The sequence below is a fragment of the Lipotes vexillifer genome, unplaced genomic scaffold (genome assembly GCF_000442215.2).
Source record: "Lipotes vexillifer unplaced genomic scaffold, Lipotes_vexillifer_v1.1 scaffold684, whole genome shotgun sequence".
NCBI classification, from domain to species: Eukaryota; Metazoa; Chordata; class Mammalia; order Artiodactyla; family Lipotidae; genus Lipotes; species Lipotes vexillifer.
The window spans coordinates 54866-67059 of NW_006797362.1; positions in this window are offsets into that span (position 1 = coordinate 54866).

The window sequence follows — 12194 nt, forward strand, 5'->3', positions numbered from 1 at the left end:
TGAGGGAGCCAGATGCTCAGGACCCAATTGGTCCTCAGGCGCCTCAGGCTGCCTAAATGGGGGGTAGGGAGCCAGGTCCAATGGACCGCAACCCATGCAGACTGCCACTGCCATTAGGTTGCAGAGGTGGGGATGGGGGAGAGGTTCATCACCACCTCAAGGCCTGGGACCGGCCAGTGGGTGACCTTGGTGAGGCCTATGGAGCCCTGCAGGACACAGCCCCCTGCCTGTTCCCTGGGCCTCCCAGCTCACCTGCCAGCCTGAGGCCAGGTGAGTTGTAGGGCGCGGGGGAAAAGGCCAAGATCTGCCTCTTACCTCACTCTCTGCCTGGTGACCACCACTCACCCGAGGGTTGGCCTAATGGGCCCCCTAACCACCGTGCTAGTGGTCTTGCAGTAATGGTTGCCTGGTAACTGCCGCCTGCCAATGGCTGCACGCCCTGCTCTATTACAATTCCCCCCTTTTCTTTGATATTCCTCAATCTTGAGGAGAACATGTAGGTATGTTTTGGATAGAGTGGTTAATCATGAACTTGGCAGAGGAACTCAGTTTTAGGGGGACTTGGTTTCAACCTCCAATTCTGTTTCATCCTTCCCCAAGTCTTTCAGGGAATGGGTTGATGACCACTCTAGCTACTTCCTGCTAAAATGGGACACAGTCCTACCTTGATTTGGGGCATGGATACCGAGTTGGAAATAATCCCAAGTTCCAAGTCCTGGATCCAAGTCTTGTATAAGAACGATCTCATTCCCTGAGGAATTCAGGAGAATAAGCCTGAAAACCAGTATGGACCTGGCATGCTGGGGGAGACTTGTTGCCACATAGCCAGACTCACAGAAGTATAATTTACCAAATTGCTTTAAGTCATGAGTAACTTGAGGGGAAGGGCTTCCCTATATCTGGAAAACACAGATCAAAATCAGTAATATTCCAGACAAAACGCATAACCATTATAACCATATATACCAGTTTACTCAGTAACCAATCCTTTTGTTATCTTTTTATGAAGCCATCAGGTCTTCCATTAGGACTTTAAATTTCTTACCCAGTTCAGCAGTATAATCTAAAATTTATTAGAGACCTGCACTTATCAAAAAAGTCTTCCCTATGAATCTTCTTGAAGATGAAGCATTTTTGCAAAGCATCAGCTTAACTATTAAAGACTTAAAAAGGCAAGGTTAAAGATCTGATCACAATGTGTTGACAAAACTGAATCAATTTGCTATGATATAACCAGAGTTATGGCTGATAGATTATACTAGGACATATCTACATTTCAGAAACTTTATATAATTTCTAGAATATCTATAGTAGTAACATTTATCTGTACAGTATAATAAAGGAAGGCTTATCACTCCTTTGACAATGCTTCCCATGTAATTCAATGTACCAAATAATACTAGTTAAATATTCCTCCTTGAGATGCCTTAGGGGCCCCCTAACAAATCCCAAAGTTAGCTGGAGGTCAAAAGAACTTTAATTAAAATTTGATATTTGGGAAGTTTGCCAAAAAGTTTCAAAACACTTGGTCAAATAAGATCATCAGTCACTGTAAGACAATACTTTTTTCTTATCCAAATGAGAAGAGAACTTAAAAGCAAATACAGATCACTTAAAGGAAGGAAGTTCATATAACCTGTTATCAAAAGCAGCATTCTAGGTAAATTTGTTCTCTTAGCAGAGAACCAAATCTAGTCTTGCACCAGCTTACTTTTAATATTGATAACAAAATCCATTTACCTAAATTTAATCTAATCTCAGCCTGACCATGCATAAAAGTCCTTTTTTACTCAAAACATATATCCTACTTTCCTACTGTAAACTGAAATGTTTTTAAAAATTATTTTAGTAGCTTTAATTACATATTTAGATTAGAATCCTCAACTCTTAAGTACCTTAATTTTTAGTGAAAACCAAGAGGCAAGTAATTGTGAACTGTTTGTCATACCAGCATTTTCTGATTGGAAATTTATGCTTTGGTTTTCCTCTCCTAAGAAAGCAAAGGTAGGTAAACTTAGATTTGCCCAGCAACCGATGTTCCAATATTTTATCCTATTTGAAATGACCTAGATGGTCAATGAATTCTTGCCATTTAACTTAGTTCAGTTTCAAGTCTAAAGGAGGTATAGGGTTTTAGGAATTCTATTTTCATCATGATAATTTAAGATGCCTGGTGACTGAGGAGCCTCAATATCAGTCCTATACTATAGTCTATTTCCAGAGTTCTTTAATGTGAGAGAGGCTATTTTAGATAGACTTAAGGTTTCATCATATCAACTTATTTTTCTTGCTGACAAATTTGCAACAGATATAAGGTCTTATTTGATCTCTAAATAACCTAGGTACAACAGAAGTATTATACTTAACAAACCAACAAGCTTAAGGTAGCTTCAGTGCCAGATATCAATTCAGTACTGAACATTTCCCAGGTCATGAGGACCCGAAATTCATTTTGGCCAACTTTCTAAATATTAAGAAGTACTTTATTTGTAAGCACTTACTTTTGAGTCAATTAAATAGAGCTCACTTAGGGGGCTTCCCTGGTGGCACAGTGGTTGAGAGTCTGCCTGCCGATGCAGGGGACATAGGTTCATGCTCCGGTCCGGGAGGATCCCACATGCCGTGGAGCGGCTAGGCCCGTGAGCCATGGCCGCTGAGCCTGCGCATCCGGAGCCTGTGCTCCGCAACGGGAGAGGCCACAACAGTGAAAGGCCTGCGTACAGCAAAAAAATAAAAAATAAAAAATAGAGCTCACTTACAAGTTAACTTAGCTGTATTATAACTGAAAGTGGTCCAGTTCTGGAGAATGCACCTCAAGGGGCTGCATTCAGGAAACAAATTTGAGTTTCCCATAGCCAGCACACTTACACACAAGACAAATGCAAACATACAAGGAACAAAATCTAATTCCTGCAGGACAAAAACAAAAGGGTGAAGTTCAACAATTTCCTCAACTTTTTCAAGCAAAGATCCCTCTTTTTAACAACAAACAACATGCAAATGGAAAGATAGGGAATCATGACTGCATGTGTCACGGCAATTGATCTGGCAAACGCAAAACCAAAAAAGAAAAAAACACCAAAAAACAGTTGGAATAAGTTAAATTTACTTAGTTAACTCCAAGCTTTCTCCTAGAAATATTTTTATTTTCTCAGGGTCAGAATTCTGAAAAAAAAGTATTTCATCAAGCCAGCTTTCTCTAACTACATATGCAAAAAGAACAAGTTTTGGAATTTCAAAAGGGTTTCATCTTAACCAAATTTTCTCCAGAGTCTAAAGAACATAGTGGCCACACAGTGGTAAAAAAATCTTTCTTACACCCTAGGGGTATAAGCTCTATAAGATGGAATAGAGCTCTGATTATCATGGCAGGTGTTATTAAATATCAAACAAACAAATGAAATGCAAAATGGTCTCTCAGGATCACAGTTCCCTAGCACCAAAAAGGAGATTCCCACCCATTGCAAAGGGAAAATCCCAACCAATGTTCCAACACAGGTGAAACCCAATGCAATAGGGAAGGATACCTGGTGTCATCACTTGTGAGCTACATTATTCACCAAAGACGTCTCAACTAGCCAATACAAGTACTGATTCACACACATACAACATAACAAACATGGTCCCACAAACAAAAGCACAAACCAGAGTGGCTCACCCCAAGATGACACACACAAACAACAAATAAGCTACAGTCACACAGACAGAAAATCAGAGGAGGTGTAGTCTAAAATTCCACTTCCACTCACAGATTGAGGCCTACAAACAGTGGCCCAGCTCTCAAAAGTGAACAGACCTAAAGTGGCTCACTTCCTGCAAGGGAAGCAGCCCAAATGGAGTGGAGAGAATTCCCTGCCTGAACAAGGGGGAGCGACTTACCCCAAGTGACACCAAATGTGGACCATAGCTCTGGATGTTTCTCTGCTCCAAACAGCCTTGTGCTGTGGGGCGGCTGGTGCCTGTCTGGGAGAGTCCCTCCCAGTTCCCTGGAGCAAAATGAGCTCCAGCAGCTGCTGGGCACTTGGGAAGGGGCTGCGCCTGGCCGGGGTCAACCTGCCATGAGAATAGACCTCCTGGCTGGCTCACGATAATGAGCATTTGGGGAAAAGAAAATAGAACATAATCTATGAGCGAAAAAGCAGAATGGGTTGGTAGGTGACGACACAAAAAAATAGGCTAGAAACAGATCATGAAAAAAAACCCCACCAGTACAGAGATATACACTTAATTCTATATGTGATAGGCTAAGGAAGTTTCTCTCACATTAAAGAACTCTGGAAATAGACTATAGTATAGGACTGATATTGAGGCTCCTCAGTCACCAGGCATCTTAAATTATCATGATGAAAATAGAATTCCTAAAACCCTATACCTCCTTTAGTCTTTCCTCTTCCTGGGTAACTGGATTTGCCCAATTCAAATAAAAAATATTCAGAATAGGGCTTCCCAGGTGGCGCAGTGGTTGAGAGTCCGCCTGCCGATGCAGGGGACACGGGTTCGTGCCCCAGTCCGGAAAGATCCCACATGCCGCAGAGCAGCTGGGCCCGGGAGCCATGGCCGCTGAGCCTGCGCGTCCGGAGCCTGTGCTCCGCAACGGGAGAGGCCACAACAGGGAGGGGCCTGCACACAAAAAAAAAAAAAAAAAAAAAAAATATTCAGAATAATTCTTTTATTTTCCCCAGCTTCTACTATTTATTTTTAATTGAAATATAATTGACTTACAATATTATATTTGTTTCAGGTGTACAACACAGTGATTTGATATTTTTATATGTTATAAAATGATCACCACAATAAGTACAGTTACTATCTGTCAACATACAAAATTATTACAATATTATTGACTATATTCCCTATACTGTACATCCCCATGACTTATTTATTTTATAACTATAAGTTTGTACCTCTTAATCTCCCTCATCTATTTTACTCACCCCAAGGCCTTCCTCTCTGCAATCACCAGTTTGTTCTCTAAGGCTGTTTATGTTATGTTTGTTCATTTGTTTTGTTCTTTTAGATTTCACATATAAATGAAATCTTATAGTATTTGTTGTTATCTTTCTGATTTATTTCACTTAGCATAATACACTCTAGATTCATCCATATTGTTGAAAATGGCAGGATTTCATTCTTTTTTATGATTAATATTCCATTAAATGCACACATACCCACACATATATCTTACACATCTTTTTATCCTTTCATATATTGATGGATACTTAGGTTGTTTTCATATCTTGGCTATTGTAAATACTGCTGCAATGAACATAGGGGTGCCTATATCTTTTCAAATTAGTGTTTCTGTTTTCTTTGGAAAAATACCCAGAGGTGGAATTTCTGGGTCGTATGGTATTAATTTTTTGAGGGACTTCTATACTGTTTCCCATAGTGGCTGCACCAATTTTGCACCACTGTTGTCCCACCAACAGTGCACAAACCTTCCCTTTTCTCCATGTCCTTGCCAGTGCTTGTTATTCCTTCTTGTTTGTTTTGTTTTGTTTTTTGCTTTTGTTTTTGTTTTTTGATGATAGCCATTCTGACAGGTGTAAGGTCATATCTCATTGTGGTTTTGATTTATATTTTCCTGATGATTAGTGATGTTGCACATCTTTTCATGTGTCTGTTGTCCATGTATATGAATTCTTTGGGAAAATATCTATTCAGGTTCACTGCCATTTTTAATCAATTGTTTGTTTTATTTTTTGATGTTAAATTGTATGAGTTCTTTGTATATTTGGGGTATTAACCCCTCATTGGATATATCATTTCCATATATCTTCTAATAAGCAGGTGGCCTTTTGTTCTGTTGATAGTTTCCTTTTCTGTGCAAAAGATTTTTAGTTTGATTAGGTCCTATGTGTTTATTTTTTCTTTTGTTTCCCTTATCTGAGGAGACATATCAAAAAATGTTGTTAAGACTGATATCAAAGAGCATGCTGCCTATGTTTTCTTCTAGAAGTTTTATGGTTTCAGGTCTTACATAAGTCTTTAATTCATTTTGAGTTCATTTTTGTGTATGGGGTGAGATAGTCCACTTTGATTACATGTGCCGGTCCAGTTTTCCCAACACTGTTTATTGAAGAAGCTGTCTTTTCTCCATTTATATTCTTGCCTCTTTTGTTGTAGATTAATTGCCCATTTAACCATGGATTCATTTCTGAGCTGTCTATTCTGTTCCATTGATCTATGTGTCTGTTTTTGTGCAAGTACCATACTGTTCTGATTACTGTAGCTTTGTAGTATAGTCTGAAGTTAGGGAGCGTGATTTTTCCACCTCTGTTCTTATTTCTGAAGATTTTTTTGGCTATTTGGGGTCTTTTGTGTTTCCACATAAATTTTAGAATTATTTGTTTTAGTTGTGTGAAAAATGCCATTAGTATTTTGATAGGGATTGCACTGAATCTATGGATTGCCTTGGGTAGCATGATCATGTTAACAATATTAGTTCTTCCAATCCAAGAGTATGGTATATATTCCAATTTTTGTATGTCTTCAATTTCTTTCATCAGTGTCTTATAGTTTTCCTGAGTACAGGTCTTTTACCTCGTTTTATAAATTTATTCCTAGGTATTTTATTTTTTATGTGATTATAAATGGGATTTTCTTAATTTCTCTGATAGTTTGTGTTAGTGTATAGAAATGCAACAGATTTCTGTATATCAATTTTGTATCATGCAACTTTACTGAATTCATTGATGAGTTCTAGTAGTTTTTAAAAATTTTTTTGGTGGTATCTCTAGGATTTTCTATATATAGTATCATGACATCTGCAAACAGTGAGTTTTGCTTCTTCCTTTTCAATCTGAATCCTTTTATTTCTTTTTCTTGTGTGGTTTCTGTGGTTAGGACTTCCAATACTATGTTAAATAAAAGTTTCAAGAATGGACATCCTTGTTTTGTTCCTGATCTTAGAGGAAATGCTTTCAGCTTTTGACCACTAAGTATGACATTGACTGTAGGTTTGTCATAAATGGACTTTATATATTGAGATATGTTCCCTCCACACTCAACTTTGTTGAGATTTTTTATCATAAATTGTTGAATTTTGTCAGAAGCCTTTTCTGCATCTTTTGAGATGATCATATGATTTTTATTCTTCAATTTATTAATATGGTGTCTCACATGGAATGATCTGTGGATACTGAACCATCCTTGCATTCCTGGCACAAATCCCCCTGGATCATGGTGTATGATCCTTTAAATGTATTGTTGAATTCACTTTGCTGATATTTTGTTGAGGATTTTTACACGTATATACATCAGTGATACTGGCCTGTAATTTTCTTTTTGGTATGGTGTCTTTGTATGCTTTTGGTATCAGGGTTTTTCTGGCCTCAGAATGAATTTGGAAGTGTTCCTTCCTCTTCAGTTTTTGGAATAGTTTGAGAAGGATAGGTGTTAACTCTTAAGTATTTGGTAGAATTCCCCTGTGAAGCCAGCTGATCCTGGACTTTTGTTTCTTGGGAGGTTTTTAAATTATTTATTCTATTTCATTACTGGTAATTGTTCTGCTCATATTTCGTTATTTCTTCCTGATTCAGTCTTGGGAGATTGCTTCTAGGAATGTATCCGTTTCTTCTGGGTTGTCCATGTTATTGCCATATAATTGTTCATAGTAATCTCTTATGATCTTTTGTGTTTCTGTGATGTCAGTTATAATTTATCACTTTTCATTTCTGACATTATTTATTTGGATCCTCTTTTTTCCTTAATGAATCTGGCTAAAGGTTTATCAATTTTCTGTATCTTCTCAAACAGTCAATTCTTATTTTTATTGATCTCTTCCATTGTTTTCGTTTGTTTTTACAACTCTATGTCATTTATTTCTGTTCTGATTTTTATGATTTCGTTCCTTCTACTAACCTTGGGTGTTGTTTGTTCTTCTCTGTCTAGATCCTTTAGGTGTAAGGTTAGGTTGTCTATTTGAGATTCTTCTTGTGTTGCTACAGACTTCCCTCTTAGAATTACTTTTGCTGTGTTCCATAGATTTTGGATCATTGTGTTTCCATTTTGTCTCCAGGTATTTTCTGATTTCTTCTCTGATTTCTTCAGCACCCATTGGTTTGTTTACTAGCAATATTGTTAGCCTCCATGCAGTTGTGTTTTTGCTTTTTTTTTTTCTTGTAGTTAATTTCTAATCTCTTATAATTGTGGTCAGTAGAGATTATTTCAATCTTAATATACATCAAGATTTCTTTTGTGGCCTAGCATGTGATCTATCCTGGGGACTGTTCCATATGCATTTGAAAAGAATGTATATTTAGCTGCTTTCAGATAGAATTTTCTCCCTGTATATATATCTTAGGTTCATCTGGTCTAATGTGTCATTTAAGGCCAATTTTTTAAACCAATTTTTAAACTGATTTTCTTTCATGATGATCTGTCCATTGATGTAAGTGGGGTATTAAAGTCCCCTACTATTATTGTATTACTGTCAATTTCTCCCTTTATGCCTGTGAATATTTGCTTTTTTTTTTTACTTTTTTTTTTCTTTTCTTTGCAGTACGCGGGCCTCTCACTGTTGTGGCCTCTCCCGTTGCAGAGCACAGGCTCCAGACGCGCAGGCTCAGCAGCCATGGCTCATGGGCCCAGCCGCTCCGCGGCATGTGGGATCTTCCCGGACTGGGGCATGAACCTGTGTTCCCTGCATCAGCAGCCGGACTCTCAACCACTGCACCACCAGGGAAGCCCTGAATATTTGCTTTTTTGTATTTAGGTGGTCATCTGTTAAGTGCATACATATTTAAGATTGTTATATCTTCTTGAATTGATTCCTTGATCACAGGTAATGTCCTTCTTTGCCTCTTGTAACAGTTTTTATTTTAAAGTCTGATTTCACTGACGTAAGTATTGCTACACCAGCTTTCTTTGATTTCCATTTTCATGGAATACCTTTTTCCATCCTGTCACTTTTCAGTCTGTGTGTGTCTAGATCTGAAGTGAATCTCATGTGGGCAGCATATATACGGGTCTTGTTTTCATAGCCATTCAGCCACTCTATGTCTATTGATTGGAGCATCTAGTCAATTTGGATTTAAAGTAATTATTGATAGGTATGTAATTGTTGCCATATTGTAACTGTTTTGGTGGGTTTTTTTAGTTCTTTTTTGTTCTTTCTTTCTTTTGCTCTCTTCCCTTGTGATTTGATTACTTCTTTTATGTTATGTTAGATTCCTTTCTCTTTTTTGTATGTTTATCTATTATAGATTTTTCATTTGTGGTTACCATAAGGTTTATATATAATGACTTATATATAAACCTGATTATATTAAGTTGATGATCTCTTAAGTTTGAATGCATTCTAATAACCCTCCCTACATGGGAAATTTTATTTCCCTACGCCCATGTTTACTCTCTTTGACATCATATTTTACATCTTTTTATTTTCTGTATTTCTTAACTACTTATTGTGGATATAGGGATTTTACTACTTTTATCATTTAATCTTCCTACTAGTGCTATGAACGGCTGTTCTACTATATTTACTGTATGTTTTCTTTACCAATGAGATTTTTCTTTCACAATTTTTTTGAAAGTTTCTTTCTTTAATTTAATCTTTATTTTATATTCAAGTATAGTTGATTTACAATGTTGTGTCAGTTTCAGGTAAAACAAAGTGATTCAGTTATACATATACATATATCCATTCTTTTTCAGATTCTTTTCCCATATAGGTTATTACAAAATATTGAGTAGAGCTCACTGTGCTATCCAGTAGGTGCTTGTTGATTATCCATTTTAAATATAGCAGTATGGGGGGGGCGGTAGAAAGATGGCGGAGGAGTAAGACGCGGAGATCACCTTCCTCCCCACAAATACACCAGAAATACATCTACATCTGGAGCAACTCCTACAGAACACCTACTGAATGCTGGCAGAAGACCTCAGACCTCCCAAAAGGCAAGAAACTCCCCACGTATCTGGGTAGGGCAAAAGAAAAAATTAATTAGAAACAGAGACAATTGAACAGGGACGGCACCTGCACCAGTGGGAGGGAGCTGTGCAGGAGGAAAGGTCTCCACACACTAGGAAGCCCCTTCGCGGGCAGAGATTGCGGGAGGCGGAGCGGGGAGCTTCGGAGCCGCGGAGCAGAGCGCAGCAACAGGGGTGCGGAGGGCAAAGCGGAGAGATTCCCGCACAGAGGATCGGTGCCGACCGGCACTCACCAGCCCGAGAGGCTTGTGTGCTCGCCCGCTGGGGCGGGCGGGGCTGCGAGCCGAGGCTCGGTTTCAGTTTCGGTCGGAGCTCAGGGAGAGGACTGGGGTTGGCGGCTTGAACATAGCCCGAAGGGGTTAGTGCGCCACGGCTAGCCGGGAGGGAGTCCGGGGAAAAGGCTGCACCTGCTGAGGAGGCAAGAGACTTTTTCTTGCCTCTGTGTTTCGTGGTGCGCGAGGAGAGGGGTTTTAAGAGCGCTGCCTAAAGGAACTCCACAAACGGGCGTGAGCTGCGGCTAAAAGCACGGACCTCAGAGACGGGCGCGAACTGCGGCTGAAAGCGCGGACCCCAGAGACGGGCGCAAGCCGCGGGTAAAAGCGCGGACTCCAGAGACGGCCGCGAGCCGCGGCTGAAAGCTTGGACCCCAGAGACGGGCGCGAGCCGCGGCTAAAAGCTCGGAAACCAGAGACGGGCGGGAGACGCTAAGGCTGCTGCTGCCGCCACCAAGGGGCCTGTGTGCGAGCACAGGTCACTACCCCCCCCCCTCTTCCGGGGAGCCTGTGCAGCCCGCCACTGCCAGGTTCCCGGGATCCAGGGACAATTTCTCAGGGAGAACACACGGCGGGCCTCAGGCTGCTGCAACGTCACGCCGACTTCTGCCGCCGCAGGCCCGCCCCGCACTCCGTGCCCCTCCCTGCCCCCGGCCTGAGTGCGCCAGAGCCCCCGAGTCAGCGGCTCCTTTAACCCCGTCCTGTCTGAGCAAAAAACAGACGCCCTCCAGCGACCTACACGCAGAGGCAGGGCCAAGTCGAAAGCTGAGCCCCTGTGAGCTGTGAGAACAAAGAAGAAAAAGGGAAATCTCTCCCAGCAGCCTCAGAAACAGCGGATTAAAGCTACACAATCAATTTGATGTACCCTGCCTCTGTGGAATACATGAATAGACAGCGAATCATCCCAAATTGAGGAGGCGGACTTCTAGAGCAAGATCTATGATTTTTTCCCCTTTTCCTCTTTTTGTGAATGTGTATGTGTATGCTTCTGTGTGAGATCTTGTCTGTATAGGTTTGCTTCCACCATTTGTCCCAGCGTTCTATCCGACCATTTTTTTTTAAATTTTTTTCTTAATAATTAATTTTAATTTAAAGAACTCTATTATACTTTACCTTCTTTCTATCTTTCCTTCCTTCCTTCCCTTTTTGAGACAACGAATCGTCCCAAATTGAGGAGGTGGACTTGGAGAGCAAGTTTTATGATTTTTTCCACTTTACCTCTTTTTGTGAGGGTATATGTGTATGCTTCTATGTAAGATTTTGTCTCTATAACTTTGCTTCCACCATTTGTCCTAAGGTTCTATCCTTCCCTTTTTTTTTTCCTCTAAATAATTATTTTTTTAATTCAATAACTTTATTATACTTTATTTTATTTTACTGTATCTTCTTTCTTTCTGTATTTTTTCCTTCCTTCCCTCATTCCTTCCTTCCTTCCCTCCTCCCTCCCTCCCTCCTTTCTTTCCTTCTTGCCTTCTTCCTTTCTTTTCTTCTTTCTTTCTTTCTTCCTTCCCTCCTTCCTTCCTTCCCTCCTCTCTTTCTTTCTTTCTTTCTTTCTTTCCTATTTCCTCCTACTTATACTAATTCTCTCTACTTTCTCTCCCTTTTATTCTGAGCCGAGTGGATGAAAGGCTCTTGCTGCTCCAGCCAGGAGTCAGGACTCTGCCTCTGAGGTGGGAGAGCCAACTTCAGAACACTCGTCAAGAAGAGACCTCCCAGCCCCACATAATATCAAACGGCGAAAATCTCCCAGAGATCTCCATCTCAACACCAGCACCCAGCTTCGCTCAACGACCAGCAAGCTACAGTGCTGGACAACCTATGCCAACCATATAGCAAAACAGGAACACAACCCCACCCACTAGCAGAGAGGCTGCCTAAAATCATAATAAGTCCACAGACACCCCAAAACACACCACCAGACGTGGACCTGCCCACTAGAGAGACAAGATCTAGGCTCATTCATACACCACAACACAGGCACTAGTCCCC